Below are 16117 nucleotides of genomic sequence, written 5' to 3' on the forward strand. Positions count from 1 at the left end.
TCCAATTTGGTGAATAGCATTATTTAATTGATCTAATATGTCATCAATGCGGGGAAGAGGGTAACGATTTTTGACCGTGATTTTGTTTAGTGCTCGATAATCCACACACATCCTCCATGTGCCATCTTTCTTTGGCACAAAGACAACCAGTGAGCCTCATGGAGAAGTGCTCGGTCTGATGACCCCTTGGTTCAATAGTTCCTACACCTGCTTTTTGATCTCCTCCATCTCAATGGTCGACATCCTATACATTCGAATATTCGGTAAAGGAGCGTCACGTTGCAAATGGATCTCACGTTGGATTTCTCTCTTCGGAGGTAATCACCTTGGTTCCTGAAACATCTCATCATAGCTAGAAATTAATTCACATAATTCCTTTTTATGCACATAATCACAACCCTCGAAAGCATTGGATAATTCTGCATCTTCCCCCTTACAACCATAAGAATGCAACCCTTACTGGAAATCACCAACCTCTTCATTTGTCCTGCACTTACAAGCCTAGCATTGATTTTAGTTTTGATGAGCCCTTACAATATATTCTACCCCATCTTTTGTGATTTGGTATTTGTTTTCATGACGGAAGAAGATTACCTTTCCATCATATAGATATGGACTTCCTAACACCATGCCATAGATATCCAATGGTATCACATCAAGTTTTACCCCATCCACTAACTTAGAAGCGGTCACATATTTAACCTTGCACTGCTTAGTTACATTCAGTTTTGCTTTATCATGTATCCATCCAAGTGGGTAATGTTTTGGATGTGGTTTGGTTTCTAAGCCTAGCTTCTTTATCAAGGACTTTGAAATTAAGTTTTCTTGGGATCGGTATCAAATAGAGTTTCCACTTTTGTATGATTTATGATAACTCTAATATGAAATAGCTCAATTCTCTTTCGTTCATTACGAAGAGACTCATCTATTGCTAGTACCTTCATGTGATTCAGAATTAACATGTGGTGTAAGAGTACCTTTTTTTCCTGCTGCTGTGATCAATGCTTCATCTCTCGAATCAGATCCAAGGTCTTGCTACACAGTTGCCACTGTCTTCTACTTGCCTTTTCCTCCATACTTCTTTGGTCTCTTTTCTGGGTACAGTTTCCAACAATAATCGTCGTCATGACCTTCCTTTTTGCAGTGAGTGCAATAATGTCTTTATCCTTCATCTTTCTTGGTTCATGTCATCCTCTTCTCCTTTCCTTTTCCTTTCACTTTGGGTTTTCCATTTGGAGGTTTGAAAGGTGGTTTCTTGAAATGATCATCTCTTTCATTTTTTCCCTTGTTCTCAAGATGAATGGCCTTTACACTGGCTGAGTCAATAGTAGTTGGTTCAAACAATAATAATGAATGTCTAAGGTAACTATGTAATGATCCAATATACTTAGTTACTACTTCAGGTGAGTCAAGTGTAATGCCCAAATTAAGTGCCTGTTTTCTAAATTCCTCTGTAAAGCTTTGAACATCCTAACCTTTGCCTTTCCTTAAGTATTGCCAATCCATTAAGGATTTTTGTTTATAATGCAAGGGATAAAATTGTTCCTTTAATGCAAAAATGAAACTAGGCCATGAGGAAAGAAGATTACCCACACTCTTACTGCTTCACATTTTTCTCTCCCACCAAATGAGAGTGGTGCTACTCAGTCGAAGAGAGGCCAACTGAATCTTTGCCTCGTCCTCTTCGATCTGCTGAATCCTATAATGGAGTTTGTCCAACTTGGGCTACGTCTTTGGGCCCTACTCGATCAATGGGGAGGCCTTCATTCATTAAGTGGCATGAGAAAGAAGAGTACAAGCATTAGTTACAAAAAAGGAGTTTTATACCTCCATACTAAAAAATGGCCGAAAAATGCATAACTCTGATGGAGAAACGGATAGCTCCATTGCGTTCATGGCGTCGAGAAATGTTGAAACCATATAAAATTTGTCAAAATATGACAAAGTGAAAATTCGGCCCTCCTGCAAAAATCTGCCTCACACTGCATGCGCTCCCTCCTCTGCCTAGGCGCACTGATGAACTACATTTAAATAAAAAATGTGGTGGCGGATTTCTCAAGAAATCAGTTGTGCTGTGTTGGTTTAAAGATCCAGTTATTATGGAGGAGGTCGGGTGGTCAAACCCCACCTCCTCCTTTTTTTACACACATAATGTTATTTCAAAAGAATGGATCGGGTTGGGCCTGCCTTGGGCAACCCGCCCACTCCACTTACCACCGGGTCATATTCTCATTAAGGCATGTTGTTTGAATTGTAGTCGGGGTTAGGTGTTTGGTCCGCGCCCCAAGGGCCAACCCACATTTAATGTAAGGTTGTTTGTGTTTAAATGGGTTGGGTCTATGCCCCAAGGACTAACCCACCCAACTCCGCACTAGTTAATGGTGGTTCCGTGGGCCACCCTTTTTTTTATATTTTTTTTGTTTAAATAAAAAAAATTGCACATTTTTTAAAATTCATATTTTGACCAAAGGATTCGTTTTAACCAGGGGACCATTCGCCCAGAATTTGGCCGGAGTTGGTCAGATTCCGTCTGCCAAAAAAAGTGCAAATTGTGCCTTCATTAATCCTGCCCAGTCATAAAAATGTCAACCCAACTTTGACTGCCTCTATCTCCTTCATTCGGACTCGGATTGGAGTGTCATTCATACCATTGGAATCAGGGCAACGAGCACTTCGATCCGATGTCAAGTTAATTGTCTTTCCACCACTTTTAATTTTGATCTCTTTCCATGCCACTGGTGTCTAGAGATCCACCTAGATAAAATATCTTCATACTTTTCATTACAATAATATAAATACTAAAATTACTAAATATAAATTTATGCAAACAAGACTTGACTTTTGACTTTTCTAGGACTAACTATTTCATACAAAATTAACAACCCTTGACTTGATTGGAACAATAAATCATTATGCATCACTAGCCTTGGATGTTTATACATAACATGTAATTACTATTTCTAACAGTGCGTGCTCGTACAATTTTGTTGGGATAGACTGGATGAAACAAAAGCTTTGGTGTATAATAGGTTACAACACATTGTCATTACTATGAATGTGACTATTTTAAATATAACATCATTCTTTTTTAGGGGAGAAATAATGAGGAGGAGTCAGACTATAGGTAATTAAAGATCTCAAGAACTACGTTCATGGACGGCCTGAGATTGGGAGCCGATCGAGTGCAAAATGTGGCAATATCAATTATCTTCAATATTTTATCCTTCATGTTGTTATTATAATCAATGCTCCTTCTCAAATCATTATCAATAATTTCATCCATTCTCCCTTCCTTGGCCTTGTTCGTAGCATGTGCAGTTAGATGTACAAATTCCCGATCATCCTCTTCTATCACTGGAGGTTTTCCGCTTACCATTTCTAATAACACCATGCCGAATCTATACATGTCCTGCTTCGTCGATGCCTTCACTCCATACCCACATTCTGCACATACAGAACATTAGGATGACATTATGATGATCTCTGCAACTACATTTCATAGAATATGATGATCTCTACAACTACATTTCATATATAAGAACAATAAATGCGTCACAATCAAAGAGAAATTGCATGGACATGATTTAGTACCAGGAGCAATGTAGCCATGAGTCCCTCCAAAGATAGAACTTGATTCAGAATCTATTGATGAATTCTTCACTAGCCTGGCAAGTCCAAAGTCTGCAATGTGTGATACATATTCATCATCCTCTAAGATTAAACACTTCCTCTAACCTCTCTTCTTCTGAATTTACCTAATGAACAAAATTTCTTCTTTACTGGTTTTCCTTCTCCTCCATGGATGGCCTGCAAACTATCCCATGCCTCCTTTACAGATTCATAGTTCATATTTTTCTCTAATTCTGAATCAAGTATGTTACAAAATATTTCATTTAAATCCTCACCATTCTTCTTCAATTCTTGACCTGATGGTGGAGTTTTAATATAACCAATATAGACTAAAATCTAAACATTAAATCTGAGAGATATTATCCTAGGATTCATATTTTCTTTCGAATCCTAAAACTTATCATCATTAAGTATGAGCATACCTTTATTATCCATAGTTTCTGACTTGCCTTATTTTACTACTAGTTTTCCTTTATCGATAGTTGTAGATACTGCTATAATATGTGATACATTGCTATCTCTATCACACTTTTCTTGAACTAACTTCTTCCTTTGAGTTAACTTCTTCCTGTGCTTCCTTCCTAGGGTCCCCAATCTACTTTCAAGCAATTAAGCTTTACTAGAGAGACTTGCTATGATATCAATTGTTAGAAATAATAAGAGGGGGGTGAATTAGTATTTCATTTCAATTAATCCTCAATTGCACATTGAAATTTTTACATGTGGATTCTCTTTAAGAAACTTGCGTGTGTACATGCTTTTAATGAGTAGAAATAGTGTATATAAGAATTTCCTATTTTCATCAATTCAATCAATCATTATTTCACTACTTATACATTATGCAATAACCATGAGCAGTATTCAACATAATAATATATAAATCATAACACATAATAAACACATCAACAAATAGGGACATCAAGATTTTTAGGTGGAAACCCAATTTGGGAGAAAACTACGAGTGTTTCCATATTTGTCCTTTTTCTTGTTATAAAAAAATATTTTACATCTTGTACTGGTGTAGACTCTTACAAGTGCATAAGATCCTACCTACAGGAGGCTACAACCTCCACAAATTCTCCATCTCTGACTGAAAGGAAGCTACTACTCCCTGGTCAAGATTACCGACTCCTACTAGAAGGAAGCTCCCTCACTGAAGGCTCCAACCTTCAACACCTCTGTGGACCACATTTCAAAATAATATACATTGGATCCACCTGTGATCCAAATAGAAAATGGCATCAACCCATGGTATTCATCCACCCATGAAATTTACCCATGGTATTGTAAGTGGCATCCACCCATGGTATTTATCCACCCATGGTATTGTAAGTGGCATCCACCCATGGTATTGTGACATCCACCCATGCTATTCATTCACCCATGGAATTTACCTATGGTATTGTAACTGAAAAAGTTTATAAGTAACAAGTCGCATTTTGCAAAAGGACAGATTGTCCACCACAATGTAGCTTTTACATTTATCCTTCGTTTTAATAAAAATTTCCTTTGTGGTTTTATTTACTGTGTGTTATATCAGTTTCGTTATGGCATTGCAAATTTTTAGATCTTGGGGGCCTCCTCCCAAGATCCAGATCTGTGGTATCAGAGTAGGTTACGATTCCATGGGAATGAGGGTTTAATGCATATTTCAGTTTCAATTTTTTTCAACAATATTCAACAAACTTCAGGAATGTGTTGCAACCTCCACAAAGCACTTCCTTGGGCCAAGTAGGAAGAATTTTTCTTTTTTCATTTTTTTGCAGGAATTTTTTTGGGCGGGGAGTTTGTAGATCATATCTGAAACATTTGGTGCAAAATTTGGAAAAAAATAAATAAAATATCTGGATTCCTTGCGAAAAAATATCAAAATTAAAAAAAAATCGGCCGATTCGGAGTCTGGATGAAGGATATATCGTTGATTTAAAATTAGTTATGTTGTAGAATTTTTTGTATCGACAACTCTTGGACGACGACTCTCCTATCATTTTTTGAAATTTTGTGCAGAATTTTACAACAATGATTGAAGATCTGAGCTCCTCTTGAAAAATCATCTAATTTCAAAAAAAAATGGGTCGAATCGGAGATCGAATATGGGAGATATCGCTGACTTAAAATCAGTTATTTTTTCAGAACTTTTGTGATGACAAAATAGTTTCAACGTGCATCTCGGACTCCAAACTGTCTAGATAAGGACTTCCAACACATGGGAAGATAAAGAATGGTCATTATGTTTCCAAAAATAGGTTATAATAAAGATTTTGAGTTATATTGACCGATTTATGTCCATTTTAAATCTAGAGCATCATTCAGAGCAGGTTCCCTTTAGAGACGTGCCCTCCCACCCCAGGCTATGTAGGCACCTGCTACTTCATCAAAAATCAACATCATGGTTATGGGTCAACCACACAAAATCCTTGTCATTGAAGTCCATTTTCTAGGCTGCACACTGTTAGTATCATAATTGGTCACAACCATTACAAGGTATCTCTATCCTCGGATCTTCATTCATCTAGTTATGGGCCATCCACAAATCCACACTTCATCGATGTCCATTTTCTAGGCTGCACATTGTTAGTATCACAGTTGGTCACAAGCATTACACAGTATCTCTATCCTTGGATCTTTGTTCATCATGGTTATGTGTTAACCATATATAACCCTTCTCTTTAGTGGCTCTTCATATTCAACAAAGGCTTCATAGGAGGGAACTTCACGCAATGGGGACCATTGCTTCTTAAGGAGGGAGGAATGATTCGAATATAAAATGGCATCAAACCATGGTATTCATCCACCTATGGTATTCATCCACCCATGGTATTCATCCACCCATGTTATTCATCCACCCATGGAATTTACCGATGGTATTTATCCACCCATGGTATTTATCCGCCCATGGTATTATAAGTGGCATCCACACATGGCATTTGCCCATAGTATTGTGACATCCACCCATGGTATTCATTCACCCATGGAATTTACGCGTGGTATTGTAATCGAAAAAATCTACAAGTAACAAGTCACATTTTGTAAAAGGAAAGATTGTCCACCACAATGTAGCTTTTACAGTTATTCTCCATTTTAATAAAAAAATTCTTTGTGGTTTTATTTACTGTGTGTTCTCTCATTTTCTTTCTTCCATTGCAATTTTTCAGATCTTGGGGGCCTCCTCCCAAGATCTAGATCAACCTCAGTCAAACACACATCAAAACCTGCAAGCCACGTTTCAACCAATTTTCAAATTGGACCCATAACCAACAATGTGCTCAAACACTGAAAATCAATAACCTTTTTGAAACCAAACATTGTCAAATATATATGCTCACTGAATTCCAAGCCATCAGTCATCCCTATGCAACCAAATCATTGATATACTAAGCCAAATCTCATAAATGCTAACCAACTCAAACTCTTTGCTCATCAACCAAGCTAGACACTGTCCAATATCAAGTCAAACTCTTTGCCAAAACAATCTATCATCATCAAGCCAATAAACTCTAAAGATCTTGTTAATTAACTCAATGCAACCATCATTATGCTATGAGTTCATTGATCCATAACATCATAAGACCTTTCCATACAATGCTCATGAACAAATACCCTCTTACTCATTCAATGCTATGCCAAATTCTAGCTAATCAATAGTCCCAAAATCCGAACTCAAACTCATTTATGTAACCACTATCACACTATGCATTATCATTGTTAGCAGAAAACTCAAAATAACATATTCAATAGGCAACCAAGAGGACCGTAGCAGTATCTTCAATAGTGTAATTATTCACATTATTCCAATTGTTGTTTCATCAAGACAAGTTGTGTTTAATGACTGGATGATGATAGATTTGCTTGGAGTTGATTATACTATGAATGAAATTAGAGAGGAAGTTTGTGTAGAATCTTTTAGTGAAAAATTCTTGTAGTGTTCAACCTCTTATTCAATAGTCAACAATTCTAAAAATTAATCATGGGCATGTCCACTCTCCTCCCCAAACTGATTTGCAGTTTATTGAAGAGGTAATAACTCCTATATTTGTAACTCCATAATAAAGAGGTCAAGAGTTCCAAAATGCAGGCCCACTGTGTGCTAAAGAACTCTTAAATGTAATCAGATGGATGAAAATGATCTAGCATTATATGGAGGCAAGTTATCCAATTGAGCTATTCATTATCAATCATACAAAACCATTAAACTATATTCCAACTCAAAATCTATTGTAACAAAATATCAATTATTTTTGTCTTGGTTAAAATCTAGGTGTATCATTATTATTAGGAAAAGTTTAAGTCTTGAAGTAATTAATTTTTCATAAAAAATAATCATAGTGTTAGAAGCCTTGTGAATGTTTTTCATAATATTGGTAAGAAAATCATTTCCAAGACCATAATGCATCCCAATGTGTCTTATCACAATTAATTGTTATCAAGGTCACAAGAAAACATTGTTGGACCACAAGGAAACATTGTTGGACCACATAAACATCTCATATCATTAAATGCACTGTGAAAACCCTTGAAATGTCTCTTAATGGATAAGATGTCCTTGACACAAGTGGCCAAATGGATTCAAAGACATGCATTGGTGGACTATCACGTTCTGACATGAAGTTAATTGGATTGCATATGGAGGCAAGTTATCCAATTGAGCTATTCATTATCAATCATACAAAACCATTAAACTATATTCCAATTCAAAATCTATTATAAAAAAATATCAATTATTTTTATCTTTGTTAAAATCTAAGTGTTTCATTATTATTAGGAAAAAGTTTAGGTCTTGAAGTAATTAAAATTGCATAAAAATAATAGTTAAGCACCTTGTGAATATTTTTCATAATATTGGTAAAAAAACCATTTCCAAGAACATAATGCATCCCAATGTGTCTTATCACAATTAATTGTTATCAAATTCACAAGAAAACCCTTGAAAGTGCTGGCAATATCGTCATACTTTTCATTACAATAATATAAATACCAAACATACTAAATATAAAATTATGCAAACAAGACTTGACTTTTGACTTTTCTAGGACTAACTATTTCATAAACCACACTTGACTTGACTCAAACACTAAATCGTTACGGATCACTAGACTCGGATGTTTGTTTATACATAAAATTTAATTACAATTCTAATAGTGCGTGCTGGTACAATTTTGTTAGGATGAACTAAAAGCTTTGGTGTATAATAGGTTACGACACACTGTCATTACCGTGAATGTGACTGTAGGAGATTAAACATGTCAAGAACTATGTTCATCGATGGCTTGAGATTGGGAGCAGATCCAGTGCAAAAAGTGGCAATCTCAATTATCTTCAATATTTCATCCTTCATGTTGTTATTATAATCACTGCTCCTTCTGAAATCCTTATCAATTATTTCATCCATTCTCCCTTCCTTGGCCTTCTTCGTAGCCCATGCAATTAGATGTACAAATTCTTGATTCTCCTCTTCTACCACAGGAGGTTTTCCTCTTACCATTTCTAACAACACCACTCCGAAGCTATAGACATCTTTCTTCGTCGATGCCTTCACTCCATACCCACATTTTGCACATAAAATTAATGTATTAGCGTGACATAGAATATGATGATCTCTATGATTACATTTCAAAAAATAAATAAATGCATGAATATCAAAGAGAAAACACATGGAGATTTAGTACCGGGAGTAATGTAACCATGAGTCCCTCCTAGAGGGGAACTTGATTCATAATCTATTAATGAATTCTTCACTAGCCTTGCAAGTCCAAAGTCTGCGATGTGTGCTACATATTCATCATCCAGCAATATGTTGGAAGACTTTATGTCGCAGTGAATTATTGGAGGTTCGCAGTCTTGGTGTGGATGTTTGAGTCCCTGTGCCATGCCCACTGCAATGTTATACCGAGTCCTCCAGTCTACCCTCTGATTAGGATGTTTTGATGCTCCACCTAGATATTCCCACAACGATCCATTGACCATGTAGTCACACAAAAGAACGATTACCTTATTCCTTCCATCATGCTTTGTTATCAGGTCCCAATGACGCAGGATGTTTCTATGACGGGCGTATTTCAATGATTCGATCTCGTGCCTCAGACTGCGATATTGAATATTGTCCTGATGATGATTTGCTAAATTTAAGCATTTGGCAGCAAGGATTTTGTCCTCTCCTAGAATCATCACCTTGTAGACCATGCCGGATGTGCCGGAGCCGATGACGTAATCATCATTGAAGTTGTCTATAGCTTCCACTATATCTCTGTATTTGACTATACCGAGTTGTCCATCTCCTGAAAAAATAGTACACTTGTTGTGTATATTACTGTTCGGCTTTGTTAGACCATAGAATACATAACACACAGTGGATTTATACTTAGAGACTTAGATGGAAATAGCAGAGAATAATTCACAGAGGCAAACAAATGGAGAAACAACGAGAACAGAAATCACTTTGCATTACATAACAGGCTTGAGCCTTGGCTCGCTTTCCTTGGCCAGAGAAATTACAAATTTATAGAGGCAGAAGAAGGATCTAGAATCCTGTATGTGATTGAGATGGAGATCTAGAATGATCTAGAAACTAATGGTAGCGTTGAAGAATCTAGAACCCTGCATGTGATTCTAGAAACTACTAGCGGGGTAGAAGAATCTAGAATCCTGCATGTGATTCATGAATTTGGATTCACACTTAACATTCTCCCACTTGAAGCCAAATAAGAGTCATCAAGTCACACCGAGTCCTACCATGCCTCTACATAACTCATGTTTATTTCGTGGTAGAATCTTAGTGAGCATATCACCAGGGTTCCAATCTGTATTGATCTTTTCCAAGGATAATTGTTCTTCCTCCAGCACATGCGGGATCTAATCGTACCTTAAGTCAATGTGCTTGGTTTTTGAATGAAATGCTAGGTTTTTCACCAAGTGAATGGCACTTTGACTATCACAATATAACACATACTTGTCCTGCTTTATTCCTATCTCTCCTAGGAATCGCTGCATCCACAACATCTCTTTACAAGCTTCTGTTGCAGCTATGTACTCTGCTTTTGTTGTAAAGATGGCTAATATTCTTTGTAGCCTTGACACCCAAGATACTGCTGCACCTACAAATGTATACAAATAACCTGTATTGGACTTTTTGGTATCCATATCTCCAACCATATCTGCATCTATAAATCCTTCTAGCACAGTCTCATCATGACCAAAACATAAACAATAATGATTAGTACCCTTGAGATACCTCAAAATCCATTTTACTGCTTGCCAATGTTGTTTGCATGGATTAGCAAGGAACCTACTCACTACTCCCACTGAATATGCAATGTCTGGTCATGTGCATACCATGGCATACATCAAACTACCAACTGCTGAAGCATAAGGAATCTTACTCTTCTCTTCCTTCTCCTTGTCATCAATAGGACATAATTCAGTACTTAGCTTGAAGTGGGTTGCAAGGGGTGTACCAACTAGCTTGGCATCCTTCATATTAAACCTGTCAAGCACCTTCTTGATATATTTTTCTTGTGACAACCACAACATTTTGTTTTTGTTTTTCTTGTCACGCATAATCCGCATGCCCAATATCTATTGTGCTGGTCCCAAATTCTTCATTGCAAATTTGCTACCCAAATATTTCTTCAACCTATTGATCTTATTCTTATCATGCCCAACAATCAACATGTCATCCACATATAACAATAATATGATATACTTTCCTTGATCATACCTCTTGATATAGACACAATGGTCAGCTTCCAACCTCTGAAAACCATGTTCCAACATGAATGAATCACATTTCTTGTACCATTGTCGAGGTGCCTGTTTCAACCCGTAGAGACTCTTCTTCAACCTACAAACAAGGCCTTCTTTTCCTTTTTCTATGAAGCCTTATGGCTGCTCCATATAAATTTCTTCCTACAATTCACCATGAAGGAATGTAGTTTTTACATCTAACTGTTCATATTCTAGGTCTAAAGTAGCAACTAGACCAAGAATGACTCTAATGGATGACATTTTAACAACAGGTGAGAAAATTTCAGTGAAGTCAATACCTTCTTTTTGGGTAAAACCTTTCACCACCAGCACTGCTTTATACCTCTCCTTCTTTTCGTGACCTTCATGCTTAATCCTGTACACCCATTTGTTTTGTAGAGCCTTTCTACCTTTTTGGAGGTTTACCAATTCCCAAGTTTCGTTTTCCAGCAAAGAGTTCATTTCTTATTCCATTGCTATCTTCCATTCTTTACTATGCTCGACTTTACAAGCTTCTTGAAAACAATTAGGTTCACCTTCATCAGTCAACAAAATATAGTTTGAAGGAGGATACCTTTGTGAAGGCTTATGAGGCCTAGAAGATCTGCGAACCAACTGTGGTGGTGCATTATCAGGTTGAATCTCCTGTAAAGGTTCCTGCAAGATTCCTTCTTCTTGTTGTTCATCATTTTCCACTTGTTGTTCTTCATGCTCCTGAATTTTCTATTCATTTTCTTGTATTGGTGGTATGTTTTCTTGTTGCTCTTCAAACCTGTCAATAACCTTCTTGACCCCCAACTCACCTACAATCCTCTTGAACATTTCTAACTCATTAAATATAACATCCCTGTTTCTAATAATTTTATGATTGACTGGATCCCATAGATGATATCCAAAATCTTCATCCGCATATCCCAAAAAAATGCATTTCATAGATTTATCATCTAGCTTAGTTCCATTTTCTTTGGGAATATGTACGAATGCTTCACATCCAAAGATTTTCAAGTGAGAATAATTCAAATTCTTACCAATCCAAACTTCTTTAGGGATACCGCAATCCAAGGCTGTAGTTGGAGATATATTTATGAGGTAGCAAGCGGTCTTGACTGCTTCAGCCCAAAAATTCTTCTCCAAACCAGAATTGGACAACATACTTCGCACGTTTTCCATAATGGTGTGATTCATCCTTTCTATGACACCATTTTGTTGAGGAGTACTAGGCACAGCCTTCTCATGCTTTATGCCAAACCTATTACAATATTCCTTAAATGCATTTGAGCAATATTCTCCACCATTATCTATTCTTAAACGCATCAGCAATTTGTTAGTCTCTCTTTCAACAACAACATGGAATTTTTGAAATATTCCAAACACTTCACTTTTATTTTTCATAGGATATGCCCAAACCTTCCTGGATGCATCATCTACAAGTGTTACAAAATATGATGCTCCTCCTAATGATTTGATGTTAATAGGCCCAAACACATCTGAGTGTACCAATTATAACACATTTTTCTTTCTGTCATGGTCACCTCTAAGGAATGAAACCCTTCTTTGCCTACCATATATACAATGCTCACAAAGATCAAGATTGTAGGATTTCAAACCTGGTAATAAATTTTTACCAACAAGGATTTTAATGCCCTTCTCGCTCATGTGAACCAAATGCTTATGCCACATATCTGCTGAATTTCCATATTTTGTCAGCAGCCAAATCTGATTTTCCTATCTGTGTCTTCAATGTGTATAATGTTCCTATCTTGGGTCCTTTGGCCATGACCAATGCACCTTTGCTAATTTTCCAGCCTCCTTTTCCAAAGCTTGTCAAATAGCCTTCATCATCCAATCGTCCCATAGAGATTAAACTCATGCACATTTCTAGTACATGCCTGACCTGTGTCAACAATATATCTTGTCCATCTTTCATCTTGATATGGACATCTCCCACTCCAACGATACTGCAAAAATGCTTATTCCCCAAATGCACTCTACCATAATCACCAGGATTATATGAAACAAAACTATCTTTGCATGGGGTTACATGGTGAGATGCCCCAGAGTCAAGGATCCAATCAAAGCTACTGCTAGATGTATATACACATGCACCCTCTACTGAAACAGTAAACAACACATCACCATCTGTGGCTACATCAATAGTCTCACCTTCATTTGTGCTGGACTGTTATAGACATTTTTGTGCCTTACAACATTGAGCATGAAATGTCCATAATCCAAGGGATCCAAAGTCCCTAAAAGAGTTGCTCCTACCCCTAAAGGAACAAGGTCAACCAATGATAGCTTCTCCCATAAGTTCTCCACCAAAAACCACTCAGAAACAGTCAATTCAGGATCAATTCAGATGCTCTACTAGCTGCCTGCGTTGCAATGCACCCCAGTACACTAGCTAGGTGCATTGCAATGCACCTAAATGCACTACCAGGGTGCGCTGAGCGGGAAATGACAAATGGCAAGCTCATTCAACGAGGTGGAAAGACCATGGAAGCTTCCAGAATCTTCTCCAGTGACACTTGCCTCAATGAATTCGACTAGTGATGAGTAAGAGGCTCTCAACCTCCAAGTGGAAACAAGAACTGACAGAGAGAAGCCACAAGTAAAAACATAAGTTGACTCATCTTCTCTGCTTACATCTATATATGGGTCTCTCACCCAGAGATCCAGGAGGCTGGAATTTTGTACTTTGCAGAGAATTGTTGTTGGTTTGAGATTGAGATTAGTACATTGGGTGATTTATGCTTTGTTGGAGGAGAGGAAGGGATTCCTTTGCTGGGAGGTAGATGCTGGATCGGAACTCACTTGGTTGTATCTCCTCTTGGACTTTCTTATCATATCAATAAACTATTTGAGTTTCTCCTACATGCTGTGTATCAATGATGTTTTGTTATATTTGCATGTTTAGCTTAATCTGATCTTGAGCTTTTTATGAATGTATATCTGTATCTTCGTGTAGTTTCTCTCTCTTGTGATCTCGCAGGAATTCGGTGAAGCTGGGCCGGTAAGGGAGCAGGGAGCTAGGAGCTATTGAAGAGAGGAGTGATTGGATCAACAAACTAGCGAAAGACACAGGTCAGTTACATCCTTTCTCCTCATTTACATTTCATAAAGAAGAATACTCAATTAGTTTTCCTTGTTTGTTGCTAAGGCACTATCACACCTTAGAGTGGGATAGGGGCATTCTGAATGGATACTTTTCCCAACAACAAATTGGCGACTCCACTGGGGACTGTATCTTGTTAGTTTATTTGTGTTTCTATTGTTGTTCTTCTCATAAACTCAGGAGTGCCGAATCGAACTGCATTTGCCATTTATAAATGCAAAGTAGAGATCTGCTACTCTAGTCCATTCACTGGGCCTGTTTATGATCTAAAAAAATTGATCCACAAATTCTCTAACTGCCCTTTGTGATAGATCTTAGTCCTCCTTTAAATCATCCTCCTAATTGTACCTAATTGATGGCTTTTATCCGGCCAAAAACTGTAGATTAAACTGCAAACCGTGACCCAGAACCCAGAGACAATTCTCGTTTCTGCTTCAGCACAGGCTCTGTGAAGAGGTTCTGCATTTCAACGCAGGTCCTGAGAGGGCTACCTGCGCTGCAATCTAGTTTCTCTGTGCTGGGGGTGCGCTGATCAGCCTTTGCCTTTGTGCAGCTCTGGTTCTCTGCTTCTTTTTGCTCAGTTTTGTCTCTGATTTTTGCAGCCTGTTATCAGTGTGTGTACCTATCTGAAAACCCCTTTTCTCTGCCTTAATTCCGCCTCAGTTGTATAAAAGAAACTGTATTTGTTTTTGTGTATTTGTTACATCATTTGCAGTTTCCCATTACAAAAGTAAACTAGTCATATTATCGCCCTTAGATATGGACCTGTCGTAAGTGTCATTTTGATCTTAGGAGTAAGTTTGTTTGTTGTTGACAGTTGATTGCGCTTTTACTTTTGTATTTTGGTTTGAATTTATGAATTTCTAGTGTCGAAACAAGTGTTTACTTCAAAATCATAAAGTATCGTAATAGTCTTTTTGATTTCAAAAAGAAACTTGTTTGTGTTTTCACTTGAAATCGAATTCAAATTTTGTACAACAGCTTTCTTTTTAGGCATCAATATTAAGAAAGCGAAAACAAATACATGCATTTGTGCATTTGCATATTGATAGTTTGTATGGTTTGATTTAGGAAAAGTGCATTTACAGTATTCTCTATGCTCTTTGAGAAAATATTGTGTCTTTCTTTTCCCCTTGTAGCTAGGATTTTCATTGTTGAAAAGAGATAAATGCTTGCTTATCATCTTTAGACTGCATTTAGGAATTGTATATACATCTCGTGGTGATCCAAAAAGGAAAACTTCTAAGAAAGATCAACCTAAAATAAATTGAATGAACTTAACAACACTTTCTAACTTAACGCACAACATAGAGGTCTAGGCTAGAGACGTGTTCCGGTGTTGTAAAACCTGGTGACTGTCAATCTCGCTGATGGTTGGGTGATTCCTCCTGAGAGACGATAAGCACCAGTACGGATTGTGCTCCCACGTACCGTCGAGTATATATTGGGAGACCCCTATAGGCATAAAACCTTTATCCATAGGAAGCCGTGTCGGCCGCCCTACTGATCGCAATGCACTGAACACAGCATTCGGGAAGATTGACCGCCCGTACCCTAAAAAGTATTCTGCAATTTTGCGATTGGTTTGGCACACCCTCCACCTAGAACTCTAGAGCAGTTCCTTTTGGCCTT

Source organism: Pinus tabuliformis, chromosome 7, assembly GCF_031772625.1.
Source record: "Pinus tabuliformis cultivar Carrire ecotype Pingquan chromosome 7, CPIR1, whole genome shotgun sequence".
Taxonomy (NCBI): Eukaryota; Viridiplantae; Streptophyta; class Pinopsida; order Pinales; family Pinaceae; genus Pinus; species Pinus tabuliformis.